This window comes from Monodon monoceros, unplaced genomic scaffold, assembly GCF_005190385.1.
Source record: "Monodon monoceros isolate NGI ecotype Baffin Bay Population unplaced genomic scaffold, NGI_Narwhal_1 Super_Scaffold_6, whole genome shotgun sequence".
Lineage (NCBI taxonomy): Eukaryota > Metazoa > Chordata > Mammalia > Artiodactyla > Monodontidae > Monodon > Monodon monoceros.
The window spans coordinates 2,795,484-2,812,578 of NW_021703783.1; the positions used below are offsets into that span (position 1 = coordinate 2,795,484).

The 17,095-nt window shown below is 55.3% G+C and overlaps 1 protein-coding gene across 1 annotated transcript in view; it reads right to left on the reverse strand.

The window, feature by feature from the left end:
- IQSEC3 (IQ motif and Sec7 domain 3) overlaps positions 1–17,095 on the reverse strand; it is a 97,590-nt gene that overhangs the window by 49,265 nt on the left and 31,230 nt on the right. The window lies entirely within an intron of this gene.

The window sequence follows — 17,095 nt, forward strand, 5'->3', positions numbered from 1 at the left end:
TAATTACCAATGGCCTGGCCCCTGGTCCCTGCTCTATGTGTGTTAACTACCGTAATTACCAATGGCCTGGCTTTCTGGCCTGTGGCTTAAGTAGCTGGGAGGAAGCCGATCCTCGCTGAGCCAGCTCCCTCTGTAGACTGCCCAGAGCGGCTGGGGGAGGAGTGATGCTTATAATCCTGGCTTGGGTTATGAAGTATCTGTTCTTCCCCAGCCCCTACTCTCTTCCTGTGGAGCCACCAGCAGGCTGGCCATAGCTGCTGCCCACCCGCCTCCTCTAAGACGACACTGGCTGCCCGGGGGGCTGCTACACTCAGGTTGCTCCCCTCCCCGGCCAGCCTCTGAATTCTGCCCGTCCCCAAGGCCCAGTGCTGAGCCATCTCCTGCATGAAGCCTTTCCGATGTTTCCAGCTTTCAGGCTCCATCTGCTAGAACACCAGAGAGTCACCGCCTCCTTCACAGAGGAGAAGCATCTCGGCTCACGGTGTGGGCTCCAGTGCAGCCCCACTACAGTGTGGCTTTGGTCAAGCGGCTTTTTCCCTGACCCCTGGTTTCTTCATCAGTATAGAGGAGGCACTAGTACCTGCCCTCCGGGGTCATGCAAGGCGTAAGGGAGTCAGCGTATGTGAGGTGTTTAGCACAGTGCCCGGCACAGACTAAATGCTCCGTAAACCTTAACTCTTATTTCCCCCATCTCCCTTCCCCGCCCCCACCAGAGCCCGGCGCTTGTATTCTATGCGAATCCCTTCTCCCCAGTTAGTGCTGAGCAAACAACGAAGGCTCAGTAAACACTTGTTGAAGGATGAATTGAAGAGAACCCAAGGCTACTGGCATGGCCTCAGCAGTGGACAGAGTCTCTAAGGTTATCTAGTTCATCCTTCCCATCTCCCTTTTTCGCATATGAGGAGTGGGGGCCCAGGGAGGTGGGCTGGCTCTGGTTGAGGGCCAGTCAACCTTAGGGCTTATTTCTTCCACGGCTTTGTCCCATGTAAGATGTCCCAAATCGTGCCAGAGAAGGGACCTTTTCAAGCTCTTGTTTCCACCCAAACTTTGGAGCCTCCTGGTGCTAGAATAAGCAAGGGTGGAGTGAAGAATCCTCTCTTCATTCAACTTCATCTGTCCCCCCAGCACTGCCCTGCACCCCCGCAAACACAGATAAAGAAGAGCTCATTGGCCAGCCCTAGTGACAAGGAGCCTCAAACTCCTTGCCACTGCATGCTTCTTTGCTTGGTCATTTTTTCTGTGGCCATCAATCAAGCTGTATAGTTGGATGGGCTCTAAGTACGTGGCTTTTTCACTAGTATCACCAGGAAGTTCTTTTTAAGATCTAACTTCAGCTCCTCTTGTGATAGGACATGGCCATTCTTCCCGCAGGGCCCATGGAAGTAGCCCTGTCCCACCCCCAGCACAGCTTGCCTCCTGGGGACAGCATTGGGTCTCACCCATCTCTTCTCTGCACTGTCCTTGGTACTGATGCCCAAGGCTTCTTAACCCTAAAAGGTTTTCAAGAGTCTTTAGAGACCAGACACCTTTTAAAATAGCCCTTTGCTCTCTTTATGCTGCTGGAGGATGCTTGGCAAGAGGTTCTAAGGAGTTGATGCCCCCCAGTAGCAGTACTCAACCAATGATAGTGGAGGCTGGTAGACAAATACCCCAGCTTCCTTGTCTCTTGGGCAGGACAGCCCTGAGACACATTTCACACCATCTCCCAGAAGTGCCCCATGGGATTGAACCCCAGTTGCCCAAAGCAGTGACCTGATCATTAATGAACCTACATTGGCTTCCTTCTCTTTTGTGTCTCATCCGCCACTCTCCTGTTGACACTTCTTGGGGTCACCTGGTCCCAAAGACACTACTTATGTTAAAACAAAACACATTTTTAAAATAACCTTTTTCGTGGGCCACCACTCTGGATATGGACGAAGGCTCCAAGGCCTTCTCACCTGAACTCATCCGTAGGGTCTGGGAGATAGGAGGCCCCCACTGTCATCTCCAGGATGTGCATGTGCACGCACACTCACACACACACACACACACACACTCACACACACAGCGTTCTAACTAGCTCTGTGGCTTCGGGTAGCTCGTGTCCTCCCGAGTCAGTGTCTTTACCTGCCACCTCACAGGAGCTTACTCATCTCCAGGGACCCTCCAGCTTGGACGTTCTGGGAGCTTGGATTCCAGTGCCAAGGCCAGACCACCAAGGCCCACCAGCCCCAAGGTTCTAGGCTCTCTGGCTGGTGGAACCAACTCTGTCTTTGCCCACCTATGTGCACAAGGACCTGAGAGACTGTACCCCCCCCCAGGTATATGATGAAAAGTTTTGGAAAGGGGACCCCATCCTTGTCCTTCCTTCTAATACTGCACAGACTTGTGTGGTGGGAGGTGGTGATGGAAACCCAAGACTACTGTCATCAGTATGGCAAGGTTTAGGCTTGTCAGTGGAGGACAAAGATTACGGAAGGCAGACCTGGGTGAGAATCCTGCTTCTGCGACCTATGATGTGACCTTGGGCAAATTCCATAATCTCCTTGTGGCTCTATTTCTTCATCTGCAAAACAGGCATCCTTGTAATGCCTTTACAAAGTTGCTGTGAGGAATAAATACAGCTGGCACAGCCCCAGTACACTGCCTGGCACACGGTAGTTCATAGCAATGGTGGCTGTGTTCTGAGCTGAAACCCCATAGCACGGAGTCCCACAAGAATGCCCAGAAAAATAGCACGGAGCATTCCTAAGTGGAAGAGGTTCTCAATATTTAGCCTTCCTGTCAACCTTCACAAAATTGAAATAATAGGGTTTTTCCTCATTCCTCGTGGCCTTTCCCAGACCCCCGACTAACTCCCAGGGCCTTTAGGGAGAGGAGTGAAGATGGACTGGCTCCCACCACTGTTCTCCACCCACTGGAGAAAGAACACAGTGAAGGGCCTTGGTCTTGGGAGTTACCAAGTCATGGGATCCATGGCCTCTGAGGAACCTGTGTGTATTCACCCCCTGGTGGGACCCACCACGGTGTGGGGCACGCCCTAGGTGGACGTTTGTCCAGTGCTGGCTGTGTGGATTTGTGCTTTGGGCACAGGGACAGAAGCTCAAATCTTCAGCCCAGGCTGTCATAGCTGGAAGGACCATCTCTCAATCCACAGTCTCTTACGGAACTGGAAGTCCATTGTTCCAGCGCCCAGAGCATCACTCCTCCCAAGACACAGGCTGTGTCCCTTAAGTTTCCAGAATTTGCCAGGCTGACCTCACATCATAAAGCCGGCATCCCTGGTGGGTCCAATTTCAGGCAGCCTGGCGCGTGGACAGGAATCATGTGAATGGGTTCACTCTGTGACAAGCAGAGCTTCTTTTAAGCCCCTTGCTTGAGCTTCTGGAGAGGAATCCTGATGAACTTAGCTGTCCTGGGCTTCATATCCAGCTGCAGAAACAGATTCCTTGAATGGTAGTCCACTAGCCTGGGGCAACTTAAGGTCACTGCTGACATATGGGAGATGCTAGTCACAAGAGTCTTGCCTGGGTTGGGGCACCCATTTGAGAAGGGAAAAGTAGAATGTGGGTGGCATCAGAATGAGAGGTTCTTAGAAGGCTTTGGTTGCACCCACATGACATTAGGCTGATACACGTACAGGGGCCTAGGCCATCCACGGAGGTTATGCCACGCACGAGAACACAGGGCGTGAGTACAGGAAATGAAAGTCTTTGAGAACTTGGGGGAACAAGCAGTTTCTCGAGGATACTACATGCACACAGGGCCAGAATGATCTGTGTTGAGACTCAGCATCATTAGGGGAGGGCCACTCATGTGGGACACTGGCTTGTGCGTAGTGGGATTCCAGGTACCCACTGAGCAAGCCTGGTCCTGGCACATATAGGACGCCCCTGAGGTTCCAGTGACCACCCAGCCTATCATCTCTGCTATCAGAGTTGACTTCCTAAAATGCGATGTATTAACGTCAATCCTTTGCTCAAAACCCAGCAGTGACTTTCCAGTAATGCTGGATACACTTCGTTGTTCCACTCATGTCCGTGTGGTACTCCAGAGCCTTCATGATCTCACCCCAATCTCCTCTTCCAGCCTCATCTCCAGGAGTGACCTAGCCACTCTGTCCACGCTGAAACTCTCCCCAAATCTGCCACACACCCTCAGACCACCATGCCTCTCCCGTGATTTCCTCCCGCCTGAAAGGCCTCATGCCCTTAACCCTTCCATCCATTCTTTCTCTGCCTTGTCAACTCTTTCAGGACTCACTCATTGCCCCAGGAAGAGTCCACCCCACAATATGCTCCAGTAATTCTTGGCACTTGCCTCTGTTTTAGCAATGACCACTTTGTGCCCTAATTATTCATTGATATGTGTCTGTCTTCCGCCAGACGGTGCTATGTACACCTTTTTGTCACAGGTGCTTATCACAGTGGGCTGGCTTTTAAGTCATGTTTAATAAATGTTAAATGGATGGAGGGATGGGTGGGTGGATGGGTGGATGGATGGAGGGAGGGAGGGGGGAATGGATGGGTGGATGGGTGGATGGATGGGTGGATGGGTGGAGGGAGGCAGGGAGGAATGGATCGGTGGATGGGTGGATGGATGGAGGGAGGGAGGGAGGAATGGATGGGTGGATGGGTGGAGGGAGGCAGGGAGGAATGGATGGGTGGATGGATGAATGGATGGGTGGATGGATGGAGGGAGGGAGGGAGGAATGGATGGGTGAATGGGTGGATGGATGGGTGGATGGGTGGAGGGAGGCAGGGAGGAATGGATGGATGGATGGAGTTTGATCTTTTATACTTTCCCAAGGGCAGAGATACTGCGGTGAGCTTGGTGATGTACCACCCAGACCCTGCTTCAAGGACTGCTTGCCCAGCTCTGGAGGTGCTGTTGAAGATGGCCTTCATCTGTCAGCTGCCCCCCACCCCAGTTCCTTCAGGAACTGCAGTGAGCTACTGGGCCAAAGTCAAATCCTCCCCAGGGCTATCTGCATCCAACAGCTGACAAAGAGGGGACATAAAGGCTCAGCCATATGACCCAACATGGGTTGGATAGGTCACTCTCCCTCCAGAGCCCCCGTGGGATTAGCCGAGGCTTCTGGTGGACCTGCAACACGGGTTGACTTCTCTCTCTGCCCCATGCCATGTTCCTGCCCTCCCTTCCATGGGTGTTGATCCCAAGCACCCTCCAGCAAGCATCCAGCACCCTGAACTCAGAATCTCCTTCCCAGAGGCACCAGTCAGCGATGGAAACCCAGCTTTTCTTTTTCCTTCCTTTTCCTTGTCAGCCAGGATTACCCTGGTCTCCCTGCCCCCAGACCTGCAAAGCCTTTCTGGGCTCCGGATGTCTTTGATAAAGACTCTGGACTCTCTTCCCAGAAAATGCACGTGATTTCATACACGCCAAGCTTTACCTCCACTTTCAGAGGCTTTACAGACTCCGCGGATCGGGCTGAAAACGCTCTCCTGGAGGGATGATCATGGATTTTGTCCATATGCTGAGGGCTGCACCAAGCACTGCAGGCAGCTCTGGTCATACAGAGGAAACATGAGGGCTCCACACACCACAGGGCTTTCAGACACCGGTCACTGTTCCCTCAAAACCGACGGATCCTCGCTCACGGGTAAGAGAGCTTGAGTGGAGGGGGCCCCTGGTCCAACGACTCACTAGTCAGGTGATTTCGAGCGAAACACTTCACTTTCCTGCACCTCAGTTTTCTCATTTGCAAAATGGGGGTGTGAATATCTCCTTTCCAAGAGAGTGAGGAAGACGAAGTGACCTCCTAGGCTGGTGTGCTGGCCACCGTGGAACATACATCCCTAGGAAGGATGAGGGAGAAGGAAGGGCAGCTGTGCAGCCCCTGCCAGGGAGCTGGTCCCAGCAGTGGTGTCCTCCCCGGGCTCCCAGGCAGACCCTGCCCAGTGCCAGGAGCTGAGGGGACAGGAGCTACTGCAGAGCCTGTGAGGGCCAGGGAGGGGGGTGCTATGCCTGGGGAGGGGAAGACTTCAGGGGAGGGGGCCCCCAGGTCCTGGCATGAAGGCAAAGAAAGGCACGAGGAGGAGCCTGGAGGCCCAGCCCCTGCGGCTGGTAGGTGGGGGTGATGGGCGGGGAGGCAGGGCCGCTTTCCCCTCCCTGCAAAGGCCAGAGCAGCAATTACCGGAGACCCAGCCAGGAGTGTTTTGAAGGCTGGAGGACTCCTTGGGCTAGAAGATTCCCCCAGAGGGTCTGACCAATTGCACTAGATTATCTCGGTCTCTGCCAGCCTTTCTTAAAGCTCTTCTGGGACAAAGAAACTAGGCATTTTCCAGACAAAATCTAACAAAAATCCTCACATCTCAAGATTTTTCAGCCTTTACTAAAACACTCCTGTCTCTCCCTCTCCTGAGTCGATAAAGTGATCTCAGGTGGTCAGAATAAAGGCCAAGCAAGGGGAGTCAAGTGTCCTTGGGTGTCCCAGATGGCACTGGGGAGAGGCTGCAGTGAGCAGAGGGCCAGCGTAAGGAACAAATTCACTCGCTGCCGATCCCAAGCACAGGCTAGGAAATGCCGGCCGCCCCGCACCTTCCTGTTCACACCACACGCGGGGCCACAGCAGAATCCTCGCCGCCTCCCTGACCCCGCGTCATCCAAGCTGGACGCCACAGTTCACAGTAGAACGCCCGGAGGAGGGCAGCCGTGTCTTCCCTGCTGTCCACTTGCGGAGGCCACCCTGCCTTCATTGGCTGTGACACATCCCAAGGCCCCGAGAGAGTGAGTTATTGTCTGTCCCGGCGGCTCCTTGGAGGCTCCAGGCTTTGACTGCGCAGCTGCTCCAGAAGGTGCTGGCTGGGTTGCTTTGTCTGGGGGGGGGGGGGGGTTCTTGTTGAAGGCGTCACACTCCTTCTCCGGGCCTGTGCCCTCCTCAGACCCAGGCCCAGTCACGGTGGGGCCCCAGAGTCCAACGTGGAAACAGCCCCTGCGGAGCCCACTCCTCGGCGGGACGCCAGCACCAGGGAGGCCTCACCTAGAAGCTTCCTCAGGACGCCTCCCTCACAGACTCACAAGCTGGGCCACACGGACTAACGCCATCTTATTGCCCCTGGAAGCCTAATATTTTTGAGTGTTTGTTTTCCTCCCAGTAGACGTGGATCTGGAAGCAAAATCAGGCTCTAAGGACGCCCGCCCCGCTCGCTGCCTGACACACCGCACACAGCTCCGAAGCGCATGCCCCTCTGAGCCCCTGAATACACCTCGGGCTTTCTTACCTCCCGTGTCTGCCCACATTCCCATCTCACCCACCCTGAGACTGAAGCTGCAGAAGTATGGCCTGTAATCTGTCCCTGACACACCCCACGGTCACCTCACAGCTGCACTGAATGGTTACAGCCTAGTGAGCTCTGGCTTCTAGCCCATGTTTTCCTTTTATTATGAACCAACTGATACATGCAAATACGAATAACGTGCACGCGAGGTTCAGAGAAAAACCTTCGCTTGCACCCAGCGCAAGGAACAGCCCGTCCATACCCGTGGGTTCCTCCTTCTCTCCTCGGAGGAATGCCTGCCCTGGATTTGTGTTTATCATCCCCAGCTTCTCCTTAGGGGCGAATCTCCTCCTCGTCATGTTGCATAAGCAGCGTTGGCTGCTGGGCAGGGGCACTGCCAAGTGCGCCTCGTGCTGGCGTGGGCGGCTCGGGAGCTCTCAGGGTCTAGCAGAGCCCAGGAAGGGGCAGGAGGCCCTCCCAGGGGACGGCCCCCAGCCCCCAGCTCCAGGTCGGACTGGAAAGATGGCAGGGCTCTGACGCAGCCAGGCTGTGCCCGTTCCTGCAGCAAGGAGGGCTTTCGAGTGAGAAAATGGACTTGCTCCCTAAGGAGCCCTGCTTCTGGCCCCGTGTGGCCAGATGGGTAACGATTTCCAAAGGCACCATGGGGACCATCCGGAGCCATGCAGAAATAGCCCATGGAAATGCCAGGTGAGGCTGGCAGAGGTGGACTTGGGAGAAGCATCAGCCTGTGAGCCGCTGGCAGCCAGGTCAAGGGTGTGAATGCCTTTGGGGTCCCTGAGAGGAGGGAGCACACGAGGCGGTGTCAGCCAACTCATAGCTCAGCACAGCACGGTAGAAGTTACAAACGCAGACCTGGCGCCAGGCAGCCAGGCTCTGCCATGCACCTGCGTGTGGCCTTGGGCAAGTCTCCTAACCTCCTTGGGCCTTACTTTCCTCTCTAGGAAAGGATCGCAGTAGTAATGTATATGAGATGCTCTAAGCCCTCTATAAGTAGCAACCATCGTTTTCCTTTTCAGGATTTACAACATGTTATTTTGTCAAATAAGATAAAAAGCAAAAGCACCGGCTTCCCTGGTGGTGCAGTGGTTACAAATCCGCCTGCCACTGCGGGGGACACGGGTTCGAGCCCTGGCCTGGGAAGATCCCACATGCCACGGAGCAACCAAGCCCGTGCGCCACAACTACTGAGCCTGTGAGCCACAACTACTGATCCCACGTGCTGCAACTATTGAAGCCCGCACGCCTACAGCCCATGCTCCACAACAAGAGAAGCCACCACAATGAGAAGCCCGCACGCCGCAATTAAGAGTAGCCCCAGCTCGATGCAACTAGAGAAAGCCCGTGCACAGCAACGAAGACCCAACGCAGCCAAAAATAAATAAATAAATTTGTGATAATAATTTAATTTTTAATAATTAATTTATATTAAAAAATTAAAGAACCAGACAGACGGCTGTGGTTAAAATCCCACCTCTCACTAGCTGTGTGGAGCTGGGCTAGTTCCTTAACTCCGCTGAGCTCGTTTCGTCCTGTGTAAGGTGGGGATACCTATGTTGCTGGGAGAGTTAATAAAACAATGACCATAAAGCCTCTGGTACCTATTTGATGCTCGGTAAATGCAGGTTTCCTCCCCTAATCTGGGCCTGTTGTGCTTCCCTGGCTTCTGGGCTGCTGTGCTCTCCCTGGAGAGCAAAGACCTCATCTGGTCCTTCTTGGATCCCTCCAACAGCCCTGTGATGGTGGCCCACACAAACCATGTGCGGACAGCCCATCCCAGAGGCGGGGCATGAGACCACGTCTCTCCATTTCCCTCCTCCGGGTCCACCCAAACCAGCCCTACCTCACCCAGCAGAGATGTTTCCTACATTTCCTTGGTCCTGAGCCATTTTCAGGGAAGGCTATCCTCCCACCTCCTCCCATTCCACCCCACATCGGGGAAAAGGCCTCTGATGGCCTACAGGTGCCTGTGGCAGTCAGGTGTGTGCTTGCCGAAAACCAGGAGTCTTGTGACACAAGAGATGGAAATGGCAGAATCACCAGCAGGGTAGGACATTGCTGTAGACATCTGTCAGGTTACTATGGAGCAAGATTCCTTGCCTCTTTCTTTATGGTCACCTTCCTTATCTTCACCTTTCCTCCTGGAAGTCCTTCCTAATGTCTAGCTTCAATCTTTCTTGCTTCAGTAGAAACCACTCCAAGCTCACAGTATCAGAATGGCCAGGCAATTTCGCACATGCCTGTGGGTTTCACGGGTCATCTCCAAAAGTGTTTGGGAGGAAGGGCCAGCAATGCGGGACACAATGGCTTTGGGGAGAAGCCCCAGAGCTCCCAGCATGGGGAGCCACCCCCTCCCAGGCAGGGCAGTGGTCAGTGCCAGGCCATAAACCTTTCCCTGTGGGGGCTAAACTGTCTCCTCCTGTTAAGAGGAAGCCAAACTGTCGGCTGGCTAGAAGATGTTCCTGATAGAATGTCTCTGCCCTTAATCGCATCCTCGCTGCACTGTGACAGCCCAGTGCTGGGTTAAATGATTTCCTCCCCTGCCCTGACGTCTAGGAAATCTTCTCTCCAGGACTGTTGGCCCTGCTTGATTGTCATTCATCGGGGCTCTTAGCTTCTTTGATCTCTTCCCCAAATTTGTCCCTCAGTTCTTGAGTCACCCCCCCACACCCCACCCTGCTTCTCTCTCTCTCGTTCTCTCTCCAGCCAACTCTGTGTGTCACGGGCTAGGCTTGAGTAGAAACGTCTGAAAGCAGCCCCCTCCCCCATGCCTATCACCTGCTCTCCAAAGGAGGGACTGGACCCTCTCCCTGAAGGGCACAGCTCAACGACCCTGAGCAAAATGCAGGGTAGTGGGTCCTCTCCTGCTTGCCATACTAGGGGCTCCTGCTGGGACCCCATCCCCTGAAGGAGTCGGCCCACTCTTTCTAAGTATTTCTCAGTCACACCTGAGTTTCTAGACCCCTTCTCCTGGGACTCCTGGATCTTAACTAATGTCTCCCTCTGTGCTCTTGAAAAATCCAGCTTTAAAACAGCTAGCATTTATTGAGTGCCTACTATATACCAGACACCTTTGCACACGTCATGTTGTTGAATCCTCCCAACCACCCTAAGAGCTAAGTGCTACTGTTGTCCCCATTGGACAGATAAGAAAATCGCGGATTCGAAATCTTCAGTAATTGCACCAAGGTCACAGAGTTTGTAAGTGGCCAAGCCAGGACTTGAACCTGGATCTGAGTTACTCTGTCCATGCTCTCAGCTGCGCTGCATCCTCGTGCTTCCTTGAAGGCTTCCTGAGCTCACCTTCCAGCCCAGGCACTCCTATCCCACCTCGTCACCTTCCTCCTTTCCGACCTAGAAGGGAATCCACAGAATCTGGTGCTCATCTCTCCGCCCTCAGAGAAGAAAGGGAATTCTCTGTATTCCCTTGTATTGTAGAGTTCTTCGTTGGTCAGTAATTAAGAGTCTCCTGTTTACCAGAATCGTTTCTGGTTACGAATTACTAAATTCATACTAATGTGATACATCAGTCTCTCATGAATTTGTTTCTGGTGAGTCAGTCCCCCTGGAATCCAAGAACCACAGGGACGCCTAATTGATTCTCCAAACCTGCAAGACTACAGCCTAGACTTAGGGCCCGGTGCCCACACCAGTTCCCGCCAGCCTGTGTGGGGCGGGGGGGAGGAGGGGGCCCGAGGCCCGTCAAACAGTGACAAGAAAGAGGCGCCCCTCCGCTCCTCTGTCTGTACGGGCTCTGTCTTCACCTCCAGAACCTGAGCAAGTTGCTGCCCTTCCCTGAGCATTTCCTCGGCTGAAAACTGGACGCAGGGATTCTCGTCCTCGTGACTTTGAAGGTTTGTGGGGAGGATTGGTGGAGTGGAGGGTGGGAAGGAGCCTGTCACCTGGCAGACGCTGCATATAGCGAGCTGAGGCTGAGGCTGGCTTGCCACCCAACGCTTCCTCGTTGCCGCGGGCCCAGTCCAGCTCCCAGGCCGTGCCCTGGGGAGGCGACGGGGATGGAAACGAGACAGGTGGTCATGCGAGGGCAGTGGGATCATGCTTGTGAGGTGAGGCTGGTCTCCTTTAAAACTGCCTTTTGTGTTTTCACAGTAAGTGAAATGGAGAAAGAAACCCCGTGGCCAGCCACCCTCCCAGCCCTCCTCTGACTCAGGTTCCATTGCTTCCTCCCACGAGCCTCCGCCCAGGCGCCCCTGTTCAGGTCACAGCACTTTGCTTTATCCTGCTTTGCAAACGCTCCTGGTCCCTTGGCCGGATGTGGATGCCTCATCCGGCCAAGGCAGCTCCTTGCCGTCCTATAGAATCAGTCTGGGGAGATTAGACCGGCCACCACCCATGTGATAGCTGAGGCCACTGAGGCCTAGAGCAGTGGGGGGGGGGGGGGAGCACCAGCGCTGTCGGGTGGCCTGAGCCCTCCCTGTTCCGCGTGACCCCAGCATCACCAGCGGGAGACCTGGGGTGAGGCACTTCCTCTCCTGGGTCTCCTGTCTGGGCAGTAAAGGGCCAAGGCTTCCTGGTTCTCTGCCGCCTTGACGGCCTGTGGTTCCAAGTCCGTGGACCCCTTCTCTGTGCTCTGCCACACTTCTCCTGGCTCCAGACAGAAAAACACGTCTTCCTTCACCAACAGCTGTCTTTCCTGTTTTGTTTTGTTTTTTAATCGTCACAAAAGTAATCTCTAAAAATCTCCTTTCTTAAACCATTCCAATGCCTCTCAAAGGCAGTAAATTCTTGAAGAATGCCTGATCTCATGCAATCCCTCCTGCTATAGACTATTTCCTCATTGGGGGTCTGAGGAAACGCATTTAAAACTCTTTCTGTCATCCATCAGAAATGCTTATTGGAATTATGTCATTTTCATAGTTGTGCTATCGGTTACAAGATAAATGAACAGGTAAAGGTGACCTTTCAGAGGAGAAAACAAGACAGCACAGGAAACAGTGAGGTTAGAAGAATCTCTAGGCCTGCGAAGAGAGGCCACGCTTTCTGGGAATGAAACGAGAGTATCCAAAAGATTCAAGCAAGAAGCTTTCAGCAAATGGAACGAGAATTTGTTTCCACCCAAACTGGACAACACTCTGCGTTAATGAACGCCAATCCTTGTGATAGCTTTCATTTTGTTATTCTGGAAGTATTATCTTAGTTATGTTTATTTCTCTCTCTCTCTCTTTTTTTTTTTTTTGTGGGATCTCAGTTCCCCGACCAGGGACTGAACCCGGGCCATGGCAGTGAGAGCCCAGAATCCTAACCACTAAACCACCAGGGAACTCCCATGTTTACTTCTTTAAATAATAAAGCCTAGAGCTTTTCTCCTCTAAAAATATTCTCTTGGTCATTTCTCTGTTCAGTCCAGTTGTACTGATGTGTTTACCTAAGGCTGCCTGAGTCTCCTGCTGGGAGTGGGGTGGCAGGGAAAGGCCCCGACTTCTCGGTCCCTGGACCAAGAGCCAGGTTCTCCGGGAGGGGCTGTGCAGGGTGGTGGCCACACTTCACTTCCTGCACCAGCGAACCCCTCCCTTCTTTTGTCTCCAGTGATAGAAGCCGTAACAGACACGGTTCAAGTCCCAGCTGTGGCATTTTCCGGGTTTACGGCCCGTGGACAAGTCATTCATCACCTCTGAGCCTCAGCTTGCGTGTGTGTAACATGGAATAACAACATTTTATGAGTTTTCAGTGAGAATTGAATAATACCCATATCTATGGCACACAGCAAGCGCTCAGCACATGACAGCTAGCATTCTCCTTCCCTTTTGTGGGTGCAGGGACACATAATAGAAACACCGAGGGAGGAGGGATTCTCTAACCTGCTCCAAACACGCTGCTGACTGACGGGAAGCGGGCTGTCTGGAGGCGGGCCCAGCCTGGCCTGGCTCACATGGCGGCCCAGGCACCGCCCCCTGGGCAGGTGCATTTCCTGAGTACCTCTGGTGACCACCTGGGTCCTGGGAGAGACCATCTCGGAGGATGGCCAGGCCTGGGAGGAAAGGCACACAGGAGATCGTTCCAGACATGAGTCCCACGTCCCACAGAGCAGAACGGCAGACAGCAGCTCAGGACAGAGCTTTCCTGCTGCCCGATGGGTTAGGGGGACATCCCCACCCAGACAGCATCTGTTTTGTCTTCTGTGTCTCCAGGGTCTGGCAGGGAAGACACAGGTGAGGCAAAGAGCACGGAGGGGTAAAGTGACAGGGGACAGACTTCCCTGGCTCCAGGACCAAATTCCTCTGCCACCTCCGTTGAGGTCACCCTCTGGTATGGAGCCCGCCGGGCTGGACTCTGCTGTGACGACACGGGGACCCTCAGAGGACAGGGGGCGCATCTGCTCACAAAGCGCAAAGATGGAGGAGCAGCCCCTCCCCACGCCCGCTGCTCTGCACTGAAGGCGGTTTGCCGCGCCCACCATGGACGGAGGTCCTCAACCCCCAGGGCTCCCTCCTGGGCTCCACTCCAGGGCAGCGCACTCTGGGGGTCTTCACAGCCCTGGCTCAGGGTGCAGGACCCCAACCCCTGCAAAGACCTCTGGAAACGAATCTCTGGTCTCCTCGGAGACGGGACAGCTCCCCCCTGGCCTTTCTGCTGCCCGTGGCCCTCCTGACGTGAAGATGCAAGGACCCCAGAGATTGGTGTCCGGGCAGGCCGTGTGGGCCTGCTTCCACCCCTGCGCTGCCTCCACCCAGGGCCACGAGGGAAGCTGAGGCCTTTCTGTGCTTCTCTGGGGAAGAGCATGCAGTTCTGCAGCCCCAGAATGACCCTCCCCACTTCCTCGGGGGGTGGGGCAGGGTTCCCAGCAGCCTTGGAGCCTGGATGCGACTAATGCAGCCGGCAAAGGACTCAGTGGCCCCCGAGCCCAGCTGTTTGAAGCCTAAACTGTATCGATTTGAGAATTTAATTGCTCTGTGATCCCTGAGTAAACTCTGGCTGGTCCATTGATCAGGCCTCCGGCCGCTGTGGGGAGACAAGATGCGGTGGTTGCTGACGCAGGGCTCTCCCTGCAGCACCGCTCCTGGCTGGGTGTCCCCTCCTCAGGGGTCCCAAGCCGGGCCCCCGGCCTGGCTGTTTGGCAGGTGATGGGGGCAGGGGCACCAGGAGGGACTGGTCAGGGCGGCAGGCTCTCCTTGGCTGCGGTGCCCTGCGTGGGAAGGGCAGGCAACAAAATCGTTTTTTCTTTCCTGGGGGGAAAATGTAAAACGCAGACTAGAAAAATAAACCCTGGCAGGTTGCACACTAATATATTAACAGTGGTTCATTCTATATGACTGCCTTCCATTTTTATTTTCTTCTTTATACTTCTGCATTTACCACATTTCCAACAACTAGCAGTATAACTTATAATCAGAGAAAATAGATGTTATTTAGGATCAAATGGAATGGCTGGAAGGATTCCTCCTATGCTCCTAAAGAAAATCCTAGCGGCAGCTCCGTGGAAAGCGGCTGCCTGTCGGAGTTCAGCCTGGGCTGACCTTCCGGCTCCAAAACTAGCTGGCAGGGGTCCCTCTGTCAAGACCCCAAGCTTCTCTCCACCCTCCAGTCCTTATCTGCAAATGGCCATAGCGCTGTCACACGGAATGAAGCGAGATAAAGTACTGAGTGCTTAGTGCCACGGCCCTGGCATGTTCCGTAATATTAGTGCCTCTTCCATCCTAGCGGAAGGACCCAACACGCAGCGTGCCCCCCAGACCCTCCCCCTCCCCAGGGCTGGGGGTGGTTCTGTTTCCTGCCCAGTGGCCCCCTCCTGACCCCTCCTCCCCCGCCACCTCCTGTCATTACTCTAACAGAAGTGAGCCTTCCTCCTCTCGGGCCCCACTGCCACCCACGGAGACAAATGGGCCACTATTTCTCTAGATGCAGGACGCAGCGGCCAGCTCCAGGGTCATTGTTCCTGACGTCACTGAGAGCCCCAGAGGGAGGAGAGCCCATGGATGGAAAGCAGGGCTGTGATTACTGGCCTATTCAGTGGCCCGGAATAAAGCCCTGTCATCAGTGGCAGCGGGGGTGGGGGGGGGGAAGCATGGGTTGTGTGCCCGGGGCGATGCACGGGTGGTCCAGCCTCAGAGACCTCGCCAACCCCATAACCACGCCACTGCACCCCGTCCCCTGGCCCACTGTGCCCATCCCTTGCTCCCCTCAGGCTCCCTGTCCCAAGACAGAGTTTCTCCTGACCCCATCCCCCAGGGCTGCCCTCTGGGTAGCTGGGGAAGGCCGTCCTAGCCCCTCCCACACACACACCCCGAGGACCGGGGCTTTGGGAGGGGCAAGGGTCTCTCCTGGACCCCCAGGTCTCCCCTGGGCTGAGGGTTTTCCTCAGGCTGCAGCAGCTCGTCTCTGTGCGTCTGACCAGAGGCGCTAGGGGTGATGGGCCGCCACTCGCCGGGGATGAGGCCAGCGGCTCAGGAAGGGGACTCTCGCTCAGCCCCACAGCTTGGGTGGGGACAGGGAGGGCGTGGCACCTCAGGCTCTGCTGACCTGGGTCACTGTCGGCCAGGTACAGAGGAGGGAGGTGGCCAGCCCTGCACTCACACACCAAAGACCCTGACCCCGAACTCTGACTGATGGCGTGGAGTCCTTACTGGGCCCCCTGTAGAGACCACCTGGCTTATCCTGGAAACCCCAGAGGAGGCCATCTCGGCCGGGGCCCTGCTGAGCTGGTGGGAACCCAGGCTGAGCAGTGGGAGGGCCTGGCTTGTCTCAGAGCCCAGCCCAGGGTCTCCCCAGCATGGCCCTGAGGGCCTGGCGATCCAGCCACTGTGTGCTCTCACAGCACACAAGGCCTCTGACCTGGGCACCTCCTTCGAGTGACTCGGGGACAGGGTAGGGGGAGGGATTGGTTATGCTCTCTGGGGGCGGGGACGCCTGGTCAAAGGGAAGGGAGGGGCTGGGAAGGTCACAGATAAGGTTGGGAACAGGGATGTTGGGAGTCTGAAAGGAGAAAACTTATCTGGGGGTGGAATCCCCCCAGGAAGCCAAGAACAGACAGACTGACTGACACGCAGACTACTGGACATCCGAAGGCACCCAGGGGGCTCCTCCCAGAGAAGCTGAGACGCTGACATCAGACAGACGGACAGACAAACAGACAGAAACACACTCCAGGAAACTACAGGCCAGACAGATGGGACGACTTGGGATAACTGGGAACAGAAGCAGACAGCGACCGAGGATCTGGACCGTGTAGACGGAGGGCGGCAGTGGGCAGTGTCACAGGCCCTCGGGGACAAAGAGAATCTCCCACCTCCCACCCTCCCTCCCAGCATCACTGCCCCACCATGGGAAACTGATAATAGATGTATAAGAAGCCTGCTCCCCTGGCGCCCGGCCCCCATGAAGGGGCAGCACCCCGCCCCACCCCAGTACACTGCCTCTGTCTCTGGTACCAGGTCCTCCCACCGCCTCCGACCAGGACTCAGGGCTTCGGGGTAGGAGGCCAGGCAGTTGGAGAAAAAGAGGGAGGGGTGAGCGGGAGAGAGAGGAAGGGGCATGGGAGACCCAAGGGAAGATTTCTGTCCCCAGCGCCTGCCACGCGCGAGCATCTTGGGGGCGCCCTGTTATCCACCCTCACCTGATGCCGGTGCTTGGGTGGCAGCAATGGAGGTGGACGGGACTGAGGTGGCCTGCTGGGCAGGAGACAGAGCAGACAGCTCCTCTCTTCTCCTCCCTGCCGAGGAGTACGTTTCTAGGAAGAAGCCTCTCCTGTGTCTGAGAGTGACCGCCCAGGGGATGGGGCTAGGCCCTCCCACTCCTTGCTGTCCATCTCCCTCCTTGCTGTCCATCATCCCCCCTCCTTGCTGTCCATCACCCTCCTTGCTGTCCATCACCCTCCTTGCTGTCCATCACCCTCCCTG